Here is a 14,563-nt window from a genome sequence, read left to right on the forward strand (position 1 = left end):
TCCCATGACTCAGAGGTGGAAGCCTTTTGCCTTCCCTTTCCTCTTTCTAGAGGTTTCTCCGGCCTTGGATGCCATAAATGGTTATGGAAAAACTAAAAGCAATGCTTTTACCACACCAAACTTAAAATGTTTGCTCGTCCTCGAGCAAAAGAAGAAAGAAGAGAGTAGAAGAAGAAGAAATGGAGGAGAGGGAGATGGCTTTGTGTTCGGCCAAAAGGGAGAAGAAGTAGTGTTTAAGGTGTGTGAAAATGAAGGATGGAAGGAGGGTTTATATAGGAGAGTGGGAGAGAGAGGTTCGGCCATTTGAGGGTGGGTTTGGGTGGGAAAGTGGTTTGAATTTGAATGGTGAGGTAGGTGGGGTTTTATGAAGGATGGATGTGAGTGGTGAAGAGAAAGATGGGATTTGATAGGTGAGGGGTTTTTGGGGAAGAGGTGTTGAGGTGATTGGTGAAGAAGAGAGAGAGTGGTAGGGTAGGTAGGGATCCTGTGGGGTCCACAGATCCTGAGGTGTCAAGAAAAAGTCATCCCTGCACCAAATGGCATTCAAAATCACGTTTTGTGCCATTTCTGGCATTAAACGCCGGGCTGGTGCCCATTTCTGGCGTTTAACGCCAGCATCTTGCCCCTTTCTGGCGTTTAACGCCAGTCTGGTGCCCCTTTCTGGCGTTAAACGCCCAGAATGGTGCCAGACTGGGCGTTAAACGCCCACCAGCTAACCTCACTGGCGTTTAAACGCCAGTGGGTGCATCCTCCAGGGTGTGCTGTTTTTCTTCCTGTTTTTCATTCTGTTTTTGCTTTTTTCATGGATTTTGTGACTTTTTATGATCATCAACCTACAAAAGAGATAAAAATAACAAAAGAAAATAATTGATTATAAAACATTGGGTTGCCTCCCAACAAGCGCTTCTTTATTGTCACTAGCTTGACAGAGGACTCTCATGGAGCCTCAGAAATGCTCAGAACCGTGTTGGAACCTCCCAACACCAAACTTAGAGTTTGAATGTGGGGGTTCAACACCAAACTTAGAGTTTGGTTGTGGCCTCCCAACACCAAACTTAGAGTTTGACTGTGGGGGCTCTGTTTTTCTCTGTTTTGAGAGAAGTGATGACAAGTCATCATATACCCATTTTTCAAGCTAATTTCACTTGTTTTGTTAGCATTTATGCACTTTCTTGCATCCTAAGTAAGTGATTTGGAGTGAAAATGCACAACTTCTCTAAATCAAGCAACCACCATAAAATTAATGTTAAATCATGAGGTTTAAGCTAATTTTAATTGCATTTTAATTGATTTATAAGCCTCTTAAATTTAGTGATACTTTGAGTGGTTGTTTGGTTTATTTTAGGTGAAGAAAAGAAAAGAAAATGAAAAGCGTGGCCTAAGAAGTGTGACACAAGAAAAGAAAAGCGTGGCAAAGGAAAGGAGAAGCGTGCCGCATGGCAATGGGGAAGCAACCTTGCCCTCCACAAGGGCAGACTGCTCTCTTGGAGGGCAGCATCAAGTGACCAAGCAAGCAAGGCAACCCTGCCCTGCCCACTTCAAAGGCAGAGCACAAAATGATGCCTTGGAGCCAAGAGAAGAAAACATTGCCCTGCCCTTGTGAAGGGCAGGATCGTGCTCCATGAGGAAAGAAATCCAAGGAAAATGACACCCATGCAAGCCACAAGTTTCGAACAAGGGACCATGAAGAAGCCAAGCTCTAACACACACTAGCGTGCCAAGAAATCAAGAGAAAAAGTGGCGTGTTTGCAAGCTCCCAGGATCGAACCCACGACATGAAGGAAGGGTCATTGCCCTGCCCTTGGCGCGGGCAGGGCAGAAATTTGAATGGCGCACCAACTTTGCTCCCTGGCGCACCAAAATTACTTCCTGGCGCACCAACTCCTTCCTTGGCACGATCCTGGCGCGCGCGTTCCTCTCTGGCCGCACCAAACCGATCCTGCCCTGCCCTTGGCGCGGGCAGGGCAGCCTCCCACGCATCCTGGCACGCCAAACGCCCCCTGGCAGCACCATCCGAGCGCTCAACGCTCCCTGGCGCGTCAATCCATTCCCGCCCTGCCCTTGGCACGGGCAGGGCAGCCTCTGGCGCACCAACTTTCGCACCACACGCACCAAGGCCGCACCAAATCACACCACCATGCATCAATTTTCTGCCCTGCCCTCCACAAGGGCAGGGCAGCCTCCTGGAAGTGGATTTTGGGCCAAAATTCAAATTAAAAATTAATTTGAACTCATTTCTTCACCAATCCAAAAGCCCATCCAAATCCCAAAATCCAAGAATAGAAAGTGTATAAATAGGACTTAGTTTGATGTAATTAGGACTTTTTTTGGATTTTTACCTTTTGCTACCTTTATGCTCATTTTTGAATTTTCACTTTTACCTTGGCTTTGCAATTTTACTTTCATCTTGCTTTCGAGCTTCCTTGAGAGACTGGACCGAGAACTAAGAGGATCAAAGGAGAGTCTCCTTCCTCACTTCTCTTGGGCAATTCTACTCTTCTGTTTTCTGAGTATTGGGTGTGTGAAATTGGGGAAATTCTGTCCCAATTCCCATTCAAGCTCTTTGCCTTTAATTTTCTGCATAATTCAATCCAAATTCTGTTATTCAATTGCTTCTTCTTTAATTTTCTGTCAATTGCTTAGTGAATCTAGATCTGGGAAGGAAATTGGGTTTTAGGCTCTGCTACCTAAGCCCTGGGGATCCTGAGATCACTTTTGGTTCTTCTGTGAACCTTTACTGCACTTTAATTTCCTTGCTGTTTAAATTTCTGTTTGCATCCAATTCAATTTCTGCTATCTTCATTACTGCAATTTACTTTTCTTTTGTTAAGATCTTGCAATCCCACTCCTTAATTCCCTTTTATCTTCTAGCAATTTATCTTTCTTGCCATTTAAGTTACTGCAATTTAAGTTTCTTGCACTTTAAGTTTCAGTCATTTACTTTCTTGTTCTTTAAATTTCTGCACTTTTACTCTTCTGTTCTTTATTTTACTGCAATTTTCCCTCTCCCCTTTACATTTACTGTCATTTACTTTCTGTTAAACACAAATCACTCAACCAAAGCTTGATTCGCTTGACTAAATCACCCACTGAACTAAAATTGCTCAATCCTTCAATCCCTGTGGGATCGACCTCACTCATGTGAGTTATTATTACTTGATGCGACCCGGTACACTTGCCGGTGAGTTTTGTGTTGGATCGCTTTCCACACATCAAGTTTTTGGTGCCGTTGCCGGGGATTGAAATAGATTGACAATGATTAAGTGAAGTAGAGGTTTAGATTAAGCACTTTTTCTTTTTCTGTTACTCTAACCCTCACTAACACACTAATTGTTTGTATTTTTGCTTAAACTAACCGAAACCTCATTCTAGCAATAGATTGAAGTTTCATTGGCTTTCTGGGTTAGTGTGTTTATTGCTGTGTGTTTGTATGTCAGGTATAGGGAGATCCTCTCCTATTATCTCTGAAATTGATCCAAGGACTCTTCGGAGAATAAGAAGAGCTGAAAGAGGGAAGTTCATTGTTGGGGAAGAAGAAGAATCTGAAGAGGAATCTGAAGAAGAATTCCAAGAAATGGAAGGAGATACCAGTCAACCAGGAGGAGGAGCCAACAATAACCAACAGAGAAGAGTTTTGGCCTCATACACATTTGCAAATGCTAGGCATTGTGGGAGTAGCATTCTTCCTCCCAATGTCAATGCAAACAACTTTGAACTCAAGCCACAGCTCATCACTCTAGTGCAAAACAATTGTTCTTTTGGAGGAGGACCTTTGGAGGATCCAAACCAACATTTGTCCACTTTCTTGAGAATCTGTGACACAGTGAAGACAAATGGTGTGCCCCCTGATAGCTACAAGCTGCTGCTCTTCCCATTCTCTCTCAGGGACAAAGCAACCCAATGGCTAGAGACTTTTCCAAAAGAAAGCATCAACACTTGGGATGACTTGGTGAGCAAGTTTCTTGCCAAATTCTACCCCCTCAAAGAGTCCTAAGGTTGAAGACAGAGGTTCAAACATTCACCCAATTGGAGGCCGAGAACTTATATGAAGCATGGGAGAGATATAAGGCTCTATTGAGGAAGTGTCCACCAGAGATGTTCACTGAGTGGGATAAGTTGCAAAACTTCTATGAAGGTCTCACTCTTAAAGCTCAAGAAGCTCTTGATCACTCTGCCGGAGGCTCTCTACAACTCATGAAGACCACGGAGGAAGCTCAAAACCTTATTGAGATGGTGGCCAACAACCAATATTTCTTTGCTCATCAAAGACAACGCCAACCATCACAGAGAAGAGGAGTCATGGAGTTAGAAGGAGTTGATTCAATCTTAGCTCAAAACAAGATGATGCAACAGCAGATTCAACAACAATTTGAACAAATGGCTAAGAGAATTGATGGCTTGCAAGTGGCAGCAGTGAGCACCACAAGCCAACCTCCAACCACTTGGGTGCAAAGTGAAGAAACTCAAGAAGAGCAACAACAAGAGCAAGTCCAATACATGCACAACCAAAATCCTGGAACAAATGAAGTTTATGGTGATACCTACAATCCATCTTGGAAGAACCATCCCAACCTTAGATGGGGAGACAACCACAACCAAAACCAACAACCATGGCAAAGAAACACAAGCCAAAACAATTGGAAAAACACAAACCACAACTCCCAGCCAAACACTAACCAAAACTCATACAGAAAACCACAAAACAACTACCCAAATTCTAACCAATATCCAACCAATAACTATCCTACCAACCAAAACACTTATCCTCATCCATCAACACCCCAAAACCAACCCATCACACAAGATTCACAGAGAATTACCAATCTAGAAGTACTCATGGAGAAACTAATGAAGAGCCAAGAATTAACAAACAAAAATCAAGAAGCCTCCATGAAGAACCTAGAAAGACAGATTGGACAAATCTCTAAGAAGATCTCTGTTGAGAAGCCATCAAGTTCACTACCTAGTGATACCATTCCCAACCCAAAGGAAGAATGCAAAGTGGTGCAACTGAGAAGTGGAAGGGTGTTGACAGATGGTAGCCAAGAAGCAACAAAGAAACTTATGGAGAATAACACTGAGCCAACAAAGAAGGATGAAACCATCAACCAAGACAAGATAAGCAAGAGTGCTTCAGAAAAGCTCACAGAGGAAGATAACAAGCCACAGAATTCGAAGAAAGGCAAGCAAATCATGGAGGAACCAATTCCAAAACAACATCAAGTAGTGAAGAGCTCAACACCACCACTACCCTATCCTCAAAGATTTCACAAGGAAACAAAGGACCAGCACTTCCACAAGTTTCTTGAAACTTTCAAGAAGTTGGAGATTAACATACCTTTGGCAGAGGCTTTGGAGCAAATGCCCCTGTATGCTAAGTTTCTAAAGGAGCTTATCAACAAGAAAAGAGATTGGAATGAGAAGGAAACTGTGATGCTTAATGAGGAATGTAGTGCCGTGCTCCAAAAGGGAATCCCACCAAAACTCAAGGATCCAGGAAGTTTTGTAGTGTCATGCACTATAGGCAAACTATCCTTGGATAAAGCCCTTTGTGATCTTGGAGCTAGTATTAACTTGATGCCTTTATCCATGATGAAAAAGCTTGCCATAGAAGAACTCAAACCCACCAAGATGTCACTAGTCATGGCAGACAGATCAATCAAGGTGCCAAATGGGATTGTGGAGAATTTGCTAGTAAAAGTTGGAAAGTTTATCTTCCCTGCAGATTTTGTAATCCTAGATACTGATGAGGAAGGCAACAATTCAATCATCTTGGGCAGACCATTTCTAGCAACTGCAAGAGCTATCATAGATGTGGAAAAAGGAGAAATGATTTTCAGAGTACACAATGAGCAAATGATTATCAATGTTTTTAAATCAATGCAACATCCCCCAGAGCAGGAAGATCATTTGAGAGTGGATATGATAGAGAGCCTAGTGGAAGAAATGCTAGACATTGATCAGCATGAGCAAGAAAAAGACAACCAGGAAAGAATGGAGGAACATGTAGCTGAGATCCTCATAAGCAAAGAAGTAGAACCAAGCAAGAAAGAAGAGGTGCAAAAGCAAGAACTGAAGCCATTACCTTCCCACCTCAAATATGCATTCCTTGGCACCTCAGAGAGCTTCCCAGTAATCATCAATTCATCCTTGACAAAGAAGGAAGAAGGGGAGCTTCTTGATGTCCTCAGAACCCACAAGGATGCCTTAGGATGGACCATTGATGACTTGAAGGGCATCAGCCCTACAGTATGCATGCATAAGATTCTTTTGGAGGACAATTCCAAAGCTGTAATTCAACCTCAGAGAAGACTAAACCCTGCAATGAAGGAAGTTGTCCAGAAGGAAGTAATGAAGTTGTGGAATGCAGGAATCATATATCCCATCTCCGATAGCTCATGGATAAGCCCAGTACAAGTGGTACCAAAGAAAGGTGGGATGACAGTCATTGTCAATGAAAGGAATGAACTCATTCCCACTAGAACTGTGACAGGGTGGAGAATGTGTATTGACTATAGAAGGTTGAATGATGCCACACGCAAAGATCACTTCCCACTTCCTTTCATTGATCAAATGCTTGAAAGGTTGGCCGGCCATGCTTATTATTGTTTCTTGGATGGATATTCGGGGTACAATCAGATAGTAGTGGATCCAAAGGACCAAGAAAAGACTTCATTCACATGCCCAGTTGGTGTTTTTGCTTATAGAAGAATGCCATTTGGATTGTGCAATGCCCCAGCCACTTTTCAAAGGTGTATGCTTTCTATCTTCTCAGACATGGTTGAAAAATTTTTAGAGGTTTTCATGGATGACTTCTCTGTTTTTGGTGATACTTTCACTAATTGCTTAGACCATCTAACTCTTGTCTTGAAACGATGCCAAGAAACTAATTTGGTTTTGAACTGGGAAAAGTGCCATTTCATGGTACCTGAGGGGATTGTTCTTGGACATAAAGTTTCAAGAAGAGGAATAGAGGTTGACAAGGCGAAAGTGGAAATAATAGAAAAACTCCCTCCACCAACTAATGTGAAATCTGTTAGAAGTTTCTTGGGGCATGCAGGTTTTTATAGAAGGTTTATCAAAGATTTTTCTAAAATAGCCAAACCTTTGAGCAATCTTTTGATGATTGATCAACCTTTTGTTTTTGATAAAGACTGTCAGCATGCTTTTGAGACTTTAAAACAGAAACTCACAACAGCACCAATCATCACACCCCCGGATTGGAACTTACCATTTGAACTCATGTGTGATGCAAGTGAAATTGCAATTGGTGCTGTACTTGGACAGAAGAAGGGAAACTTGCATCATGTCATATATTATGCAAGTAAGGTATTGAATGAAGCTCAAAAAAATTACACTACAACAGAGAAGGAATTGCTAGCTGTAGTCTATGCATTTGATAAGTTTAGATCATATTTGATAGGATCTAAAATTGTGGTTTATACTGATCATGCTGCTCTCAAGTATTTGATGTCAAAACAGGATGCTAAGCCAAGACTTATCAGATGGATTTTACTCCTACAAGAATTTGACATTGAGGTAAAGGACAGGAAAGGCACTGAAAATTTAGTTGCTGATCATTTGTCAAAGCTGCCACCAGAAACAATTCAAAAGGCCTCAGTACCTGTGAATGAAAGCTTCCCAGATGAACATCTCATGCAAATCCAACAAACACCATGGTTTGCTGATATAGCAAACTACAAAGTAGGGAGAAAAATACCACATGAATTCACCAAGCAACAAGTGAGGAAACTAATCAATGAAGCAAAGAAATTCTTATGGGATGAACCCTATTTGTTCAGAAGGTGTTCTGATGGAATAATCAGGAGATGCATTCCTGAGAATGAAACAAGAGATGTATTATGGCATTGCCATGGCTCAGCCTATGGTGGACACTTTGGTCCAAAAAGAACAGCAGCAAAGGTATTACAAAGTGGTTTCTATTGGCCAACCATCTTCAAAGATGCCAGGGAATTTGTCCACCAATGCAACGAATGCCAAAGATCAGGAGGACTAACAAAAAGGAATGAGATGCCACAGAACTTCATTTTGGAAGTAGAATTGTTTGATCTATGGGGCATTGATTTCATGGGACCCTTTCCCCCTTCTCATTCATTCAGATATATCTTGGTAGCAGTAGAATATGTTTCAAAATGGGTGGAAGCCATAGCCACAACAACCTGTGATGCACAAGTTGTTCTTCAATTCCTGAAGAAGCATATCTTTACTAGATATGGAGTACCCAAGGGTCTCATCAGTGATGGTGGTGGCCATTTTTGTAATAGACAGATGGAGAAACTCCTCCACAAATATGGAGTCATTCATAAGGTAGCCACACCATATCATCCCCAAACCAATGGTCAAGCAGAATTAGCAAACAGGGAACTAAAGAAGATCCTAGAAAAAACAGTTGGAAGCACAAGAAAGGATTGGGCTAGGAAGTTGGAAGATGCACTTTGGGCATATAGAACAGCTTTTAAAACTCCTATAGGGAAGTCTCCATTTCAACTATTATATGGCAAAGCTTGTCATCTCCCTGTAGAGCTTGAGCACAAAGCCTTTTGGGCCACCAAACTTCTAAATTTGGATTCTGAAGCAGCAGGAGAGAAAAGATTGTTACAGCTAAATGAGCTAGATGAGTTTAGGCTAGAAGCTTATGAAAATACAAAGATATACAAGGAGAAAGCTAAGAGATGGCATGACAGGAAGATTTTGAAGAAGGAATTCAAACCTGGACAACGAGTTCTCCTATATAACTCACGGCTCAAGATATTCCCTGGCAAGCTTAAGTCTAAATGGACTGGTCCATATTTGGTAACTAAGGTCTTTCCTTATGGAAGCATCGAATTACTAGATGAAGCAACAAAGAACCAATTCACTGCAAATGGACATAGAGCAAAATTGTACCTAGGAGGGCAATGGAACAAAGAGAAGGAGGTCCAGAACCTGAATCCCTCTTGAAACAAAAATGAAGATGTCAAGCTAATGACAATAAAAGAGCGCTTGTTGGGAGGCAACCCAACCTGAGGTAGTTTCTTTTCATAGCTTTTCAATAAAGATGTTGAGTAATTGTTGTGAATTGCAAGGAGCTAAGTTTGGTGTTGCACACCAATACAATTTAAGGGAGAATGAAAACTTCTAAGTTTGGTGTCCCACCAAAAATATCATTTAACACATTCTCACCTCTTGCATAATTCTAGCTCCAAGCAATCAAACACATTATTCAACTGTTTAGATGCTTTCTAGCTTTTGTTTCATTTAAACTTTAGCAAGAATACATGGTTTCACATATGGTTAACTTGGTACAGCTGAGACAGTGGCACAACAATTAAGTTTGGTGTTCACACACCAAAATCAATCCAAGAGCCACACTCAGTATTATGCCTACTAACCATATAATTAAGGGCTTGAGAATCAAGCAACTTTGAGAACTATGCAGGATATAAGCCAACATTTGAAGACATTATGCATTGTAACTCAAAGAGGACACAGCAGAAGGAAAAATCAAAGGGCTGCAACTTCAAAGGTTGTATCTGAACTTAATCCTTGCTGCTGTGTGATGTTTCGAATCTGGAAGTCATTGTATTTCTTGCTAAAGTGTTCATTTAGTTACAAGTGAAATTGTTTGTGAAAATGTCAAGTCTGCATAATGCTTGAATCCATCACTTAGCTTTAAATATTGCCTTGTTTCCCATATGCTAAATAAAAGAGTTTGGTTTGAATTGAAAAGTAAAATATCCAATGTTGCTTGAGTTTGAATGGAAGTTAGTGGTGGCACATGTGTTTGATTAAATGCATAACTCATCAAATAAGTGTTGCATAATATCATTCTCATTACTTGTGAGTTAGCTTGCTGTTACAAAGACTTCTATCTATAATGAAACACCCTTGGTAACAAAAACAGAAAGAAAAGAAAGAAAGAAAAAGCCAAAATGGCAAGAAAAACAAATAATAAAGGTTGGACACCAATGGTTTGAACCTTAGGACAAATGCCTGTGGTGTTGTTGTACTGAGATCTGCTTGGATGAGTAAATTCTAAGGGGTATTTTGAAACCCGGTCACTTAGATCAACTGATTTGGGATGGCCAATTGAAAATCCACAATAAAGAGCAACTCAGATACAAAGCACTTAGTGATCCAAAGAGATGCTGGGCATCAATGACCCTAAGGAGAATTAAGCAAGCTAAGTGTCTGTGGTGGAAGGATGTTGAGCAAAAGAAAAGAAAATAAAGCCAAAGGCTATGCTGCAGCATTTGACACCCAACCTATAAAAGAGTAATAAGCTTGTTTGAGCCTTGTAAGCTAAGAAAAGTTATCAAGGGAGTGAGTAAAAAGTGAAGTCTTATAACAGCAAGTTTAGCAAACTTTTGATGCAAAATGTGTATTATGCAGCAGCAACAATAAATGAGTGTCATTGTCTGCATAAATGCTCCATAAACCAAGTTCTGCTATCTGCATAATAAGGATATATACACTTGTCTTATTCATTCCATTTTCTCTTGGTTTTGATGCTTGCTTGGGGACAAGCAAGGTTTAAGTTTGGTGTTGTGATGACAAGTCATCATATACCCATTTTTCAAGCTAATTTCACTTGTTTTGTTAGCATTTATGCACTTTCTTGCATCCTAAGTAAGTGATTTGGAGTGAAAATGCACAACTTCTCTAAATCAAGCAACCACCATGAAATTAATGTTAAATCATGAGGTTTAAGCTAATTTTAATTGCATTTTAATTGATTTATAAGCCTCTTGAATTTAGTGATACTTTGAGTGGTTGTTTGGTTTATTTTAGGTGAAGAAAAGAAAAGAAAATGAAAAGCGTGGCCTAAGAAGTGTGACACAAGAAAAGAAAAGCGTGGCAAAGGAAAGGAGAAGCGTGCCGCATGGCAATGGGGAAGCAACCTTGCCCTCCACAAGGGCAGACTGCTCTCTTGGAGGGCAGCATCAAGTGACCAAGCAAGCAAGGCAACCCTGCCCTGCCCACTTCAAAGGCAGAGCACAAAATGATGCCTTGGAGCCAAGAGAAGAAAACATTGCCCTGCCCTTGTGAAGGGCAGGATCGTGCTCCATGAGGAAAGAAATCCAAGGAAAATGACACCCATGCAAGCCACAAGTTTCGAACAAGGGACCATGAAGAAGCCAAGCTCTAACACACACTAGCGTGCCAAGAAATCAAGAGAAAAAGTGGCGTGTTTGCAAGCTCCCAGGATCGAACCCACGACATGAAGGAAGGGTCATTGCCCTGCCCTTGGCACGGGCAGGGCAGAAATTTGAATGGCGCACCAACTTTGCTCCCTGGCGCACCAAAATTACTTCCTGGCGCACCAACTCCTTCCTTGGCACGATCCTGGCGCGCGCGTTCCTCTCTGGCCGCACCAAACCGATCCTGCCCTGCCCTTGGCGCGGGCAGGGCAGCCTCCCACGCATCCTGGCACGCCAAACGCCCCCTGGCAGCACCATCCGAGCGCTCAACGCTCCCTGGCGCGTCAATCCATTCCCGCCCTGCCCTTGGCACGGGCAGGGCAGCCTCTGGCGCACCAACTTTCGCACCACACGCACCAAGGCCGCACCAAATCACACCACCATGCATCAATTTTCTGCCCTGCCCTCCACAAGGGCAGGGCAGCCTCCTGGAAGTGGATTTTGGGCCAAAATTCAAATTAAAAATTAATTTGAACTCATTTCTTCACCAATCCAAAAGCCCATCCAAATCCCAAAATCCAAGAATAGAAAGTGTATAAATAGGACTTAGTTTGATGTAATTAGGACTTTTTTTGGATTTTTACCTTTTGCTACCTTTATGCTCATTTTTGAATTTTCACTTTTACCTTGGCTTTGCAATTTTACTTTCATCTTGCTTTCGAGCTTCCTTGAGAGACTGGACCGAGAACTAAGAGGATCAAAGGAGAGTCTCCTTCCTCACTTCTCTTGGGCAATTCTACTCTTCTGTTTTCTGAGTATTGGGTGTGTGAAATTGGGGAAATTCTGTCCCAATTCCCATTCAAGCTCTTTGCCTTTAATTTTCTGCATAATTCAATCCAAATTCTGTTATTCAATTGCTTCTTCTTTAATTTTCTGTCAATTGCTTAGTGAATCTAGATCTGGGAAGGAAATTGGGTTTTAGGCTCTGCTACCTAAGCCCTGGGGATCCTGAGATCACTTTTGGTTCTTCTGTGAACCTTTACTGCACTTTAATTTCCTTGCTGTTTAAATTTCTGTTTGCATCCAATTCAATTTCTGCTATCTTCATTACTGCAATTTACTTTTCTTTTGTTAAGATCTTGCAATCCCACTCCTTAATTCCCTTTTATCTTCTAGCAATTTATCTTTCTTGCCATTTAAGTTACTGCAATTTAAGTTTCTTGCACTTTAAGTTTCAGTCATTTACTTTCTTGTTCTTTAAATTTCTGCACTTTTACTCTTCTGTTCTTTATTTTACTGCAATTTTCCCTCTCCCCTTTACATTTACTGTCATTTACTTTCTGTTAAACACAAATCACTCAACCAAAGCTTGATTCGCTTGACTAAATCACCCACTGAACTAAAATTGCTCAATCCTTCAATCCCTGTGGGATCGACCTCACTCATGTGAGTTATTATTACTTGATGCGACCCGGTACACTTGCCGGTGAGTTTTGTGTTGGATCGCTTTCCACACATCAAGAAGCTCTTCATGCTTCCTCTCCATGATGACAGAGGGATATCCTTGGGCCTTAAACACCAAGGATTCTTCATTCACTTGAATGATCAACTCTCCTCTATCAACATCAACCACAGCCCTTGCTGTGGCTAGGAAGGGTCTGCCAAGGATGATGGATTCATCCATGCACTTCCCAGTCTCTAGGACTATGAAATCAGTAGGGATGTAATGGTCTTCAACTTTGACCAGAACATCCTCTACAAGTCCATGGGCTTGTTTACTTGAGTTGTCTGCCATCTCTAGTGAGATCTTTGCAGCTTGCACCTCAAAGATCCCTAGCTTCTCCATTACAGAGAGAGGCATGAGGTTTACACTTGACCCTAAGTCACACAAGGCCTTCTTGAAGGTCATGGTGCCTATGGTACAAGGTATAGAAAACTTCCCAGGATCCTGCCTCTTTTGAGGCAGTTTCTGCCTAGACAAGTCATTCAGTTCTTTGGTGAGCAAAGGGGATTCATCCTCCCAAGTCTCAATTCCAAATAACTTGTCATTTAGCTTCATGATTGCTCCAAGGTATTTAGCAACTTGCTCTTCAGTGACATACTCATCCTCTTCAGAGGAAGAATACTCATCAGAGCTCATGAATGGCAGGAGTAAGTCCAATGGAATCTCTATGGTCTCAGTTTGAGCCTCAGATTCCCATGGTTCCTCATTGGGGAACTCATTGGAGGCCAGTGGACGTCCAGTGAGGTCTTCCTCAGTGGCGTTCACTGCCTCTTCTTCCTCCCAGAATTCGGCCATGTTGATGGCTTTGCACTCTCCTTTTGGATTTTCTTCTGTATTGCTTGGGAGAGTACTAGGAGGGAGTTCAGTAATTTTCTTGCTCAGCTGACCCACTTGTCCTTCCAAATTCCTAATGGAGGACCTAGTTTCAGTCATGAAACTTTGAGTGGTTTTAATTAGATCAGAGACCATGGTTGCTAAGTCAGAGGTATTCTGCTTAGAACTCTCTATCTGTTGCTGAGAAGATGATGGAAAAGGCTTGCTATTGCTAAACCTGTTTCTTCCACCATTATTGTTATTGAAACCTTGTTGAGGTCTCTGTTGATCCTTCCATGAAAGATTTGGATGATTCCTCCATGAAGGATTGTAGGTGTTTCCATAGGGTTCTCCCATGTAATTCACCTCTTCCATTGAAGGGTTCTCAGGATCATAAGCTTCTTCCTCAGATGAAGCTTCCTTAGTACTGCTTGGTGCATTTTGCATTCCAGACAGACTTTGAGAAATCATATTGACTTGTTGAGTCAATATTTTGTTCTGAGCCAATATGGCATTCAGAGTATCAATCTCAAGAACTCCTTTCTTCTGACTAGTCCCATTGTTTACAGGATTTCGTTCAGAAGTGTACATGAATTGGTTATTTGCAACCATTTCAATCAGTTCTTGAGCCTCAGTAGGCGTCTTCTTCAGATGAAGAGATCCTCCAGAAGAGCTATCCAAAGACATCTTGGACAGTTCAGAGAGACCATCATAGAAAATACCTATGATGCTCCATTCAGAAAGCATATCAGTGGGACACTTTCTGATCAATTGTTTGTATCTTTCCCAAGCTTCATAGAGGGATTCTCCTTCCTTCTGTCTGAAGGTTTGGACTTCCACTCTAAGCTTACTCAATTTTTGAGGTGGAAAGAACTTTGCCAAGAAGGCATTGACTAGCTTTTCCCAAGAGTCCAGGCTTTCTTTAGGTTGAGAGTCCAACCATGTTCTAGCCCTGTCTCTTACAGCAAAAGGGAATAGCATAAGTCTGTAGACCTCAGGGTCAACCCCATTAGTCTTAACAGTGTCACAGATTTGCAAGAACTCAGCTAAAAACTGATGAGGATCTTCCAATGGAAGTCCATGGAACTTGCAATTCTGTTGCATT

The 14,563-nt window shown here is 41.7% G+C and overlaps 1 non-coding gene across 1 annotated transcript; it reads left to right on the top strand.

Moving 5' to 3' along the window:
• Positions 1–14,199: 14,199 nt before the first annotated feature.
• LOC112700548 (small nucleolar RNA R71) lies at positions 14,200–14,307 on the top strand. The gene has a single exon (XR_003153454.1). It is a non-coding gene; the product is annotated as a small nucleolar RNA R71 (small nucleolar RNA).
• The last annotated feature ends 256 nt before the right edge of the window (positions 14,308–14,563 follow it).

The sequence above is a fragment of the Arachis hypogaea genome, chromosome 6 (genome assembly GCF_003086295.3).
Source record: "Arachis hypogaea cultivar Tifrunner chromosome 6, arahy.Tifrunner.gnm2.J5K5, whole genome shotgun sequence".
Taxonomy (NCBI): domain Eukaryota; kingdom Viridiplantae; phylum Streptophyta; class Magnoliopsida; order Fabales; family Fabaceae; genus Arachis; species Arachis hypogaea.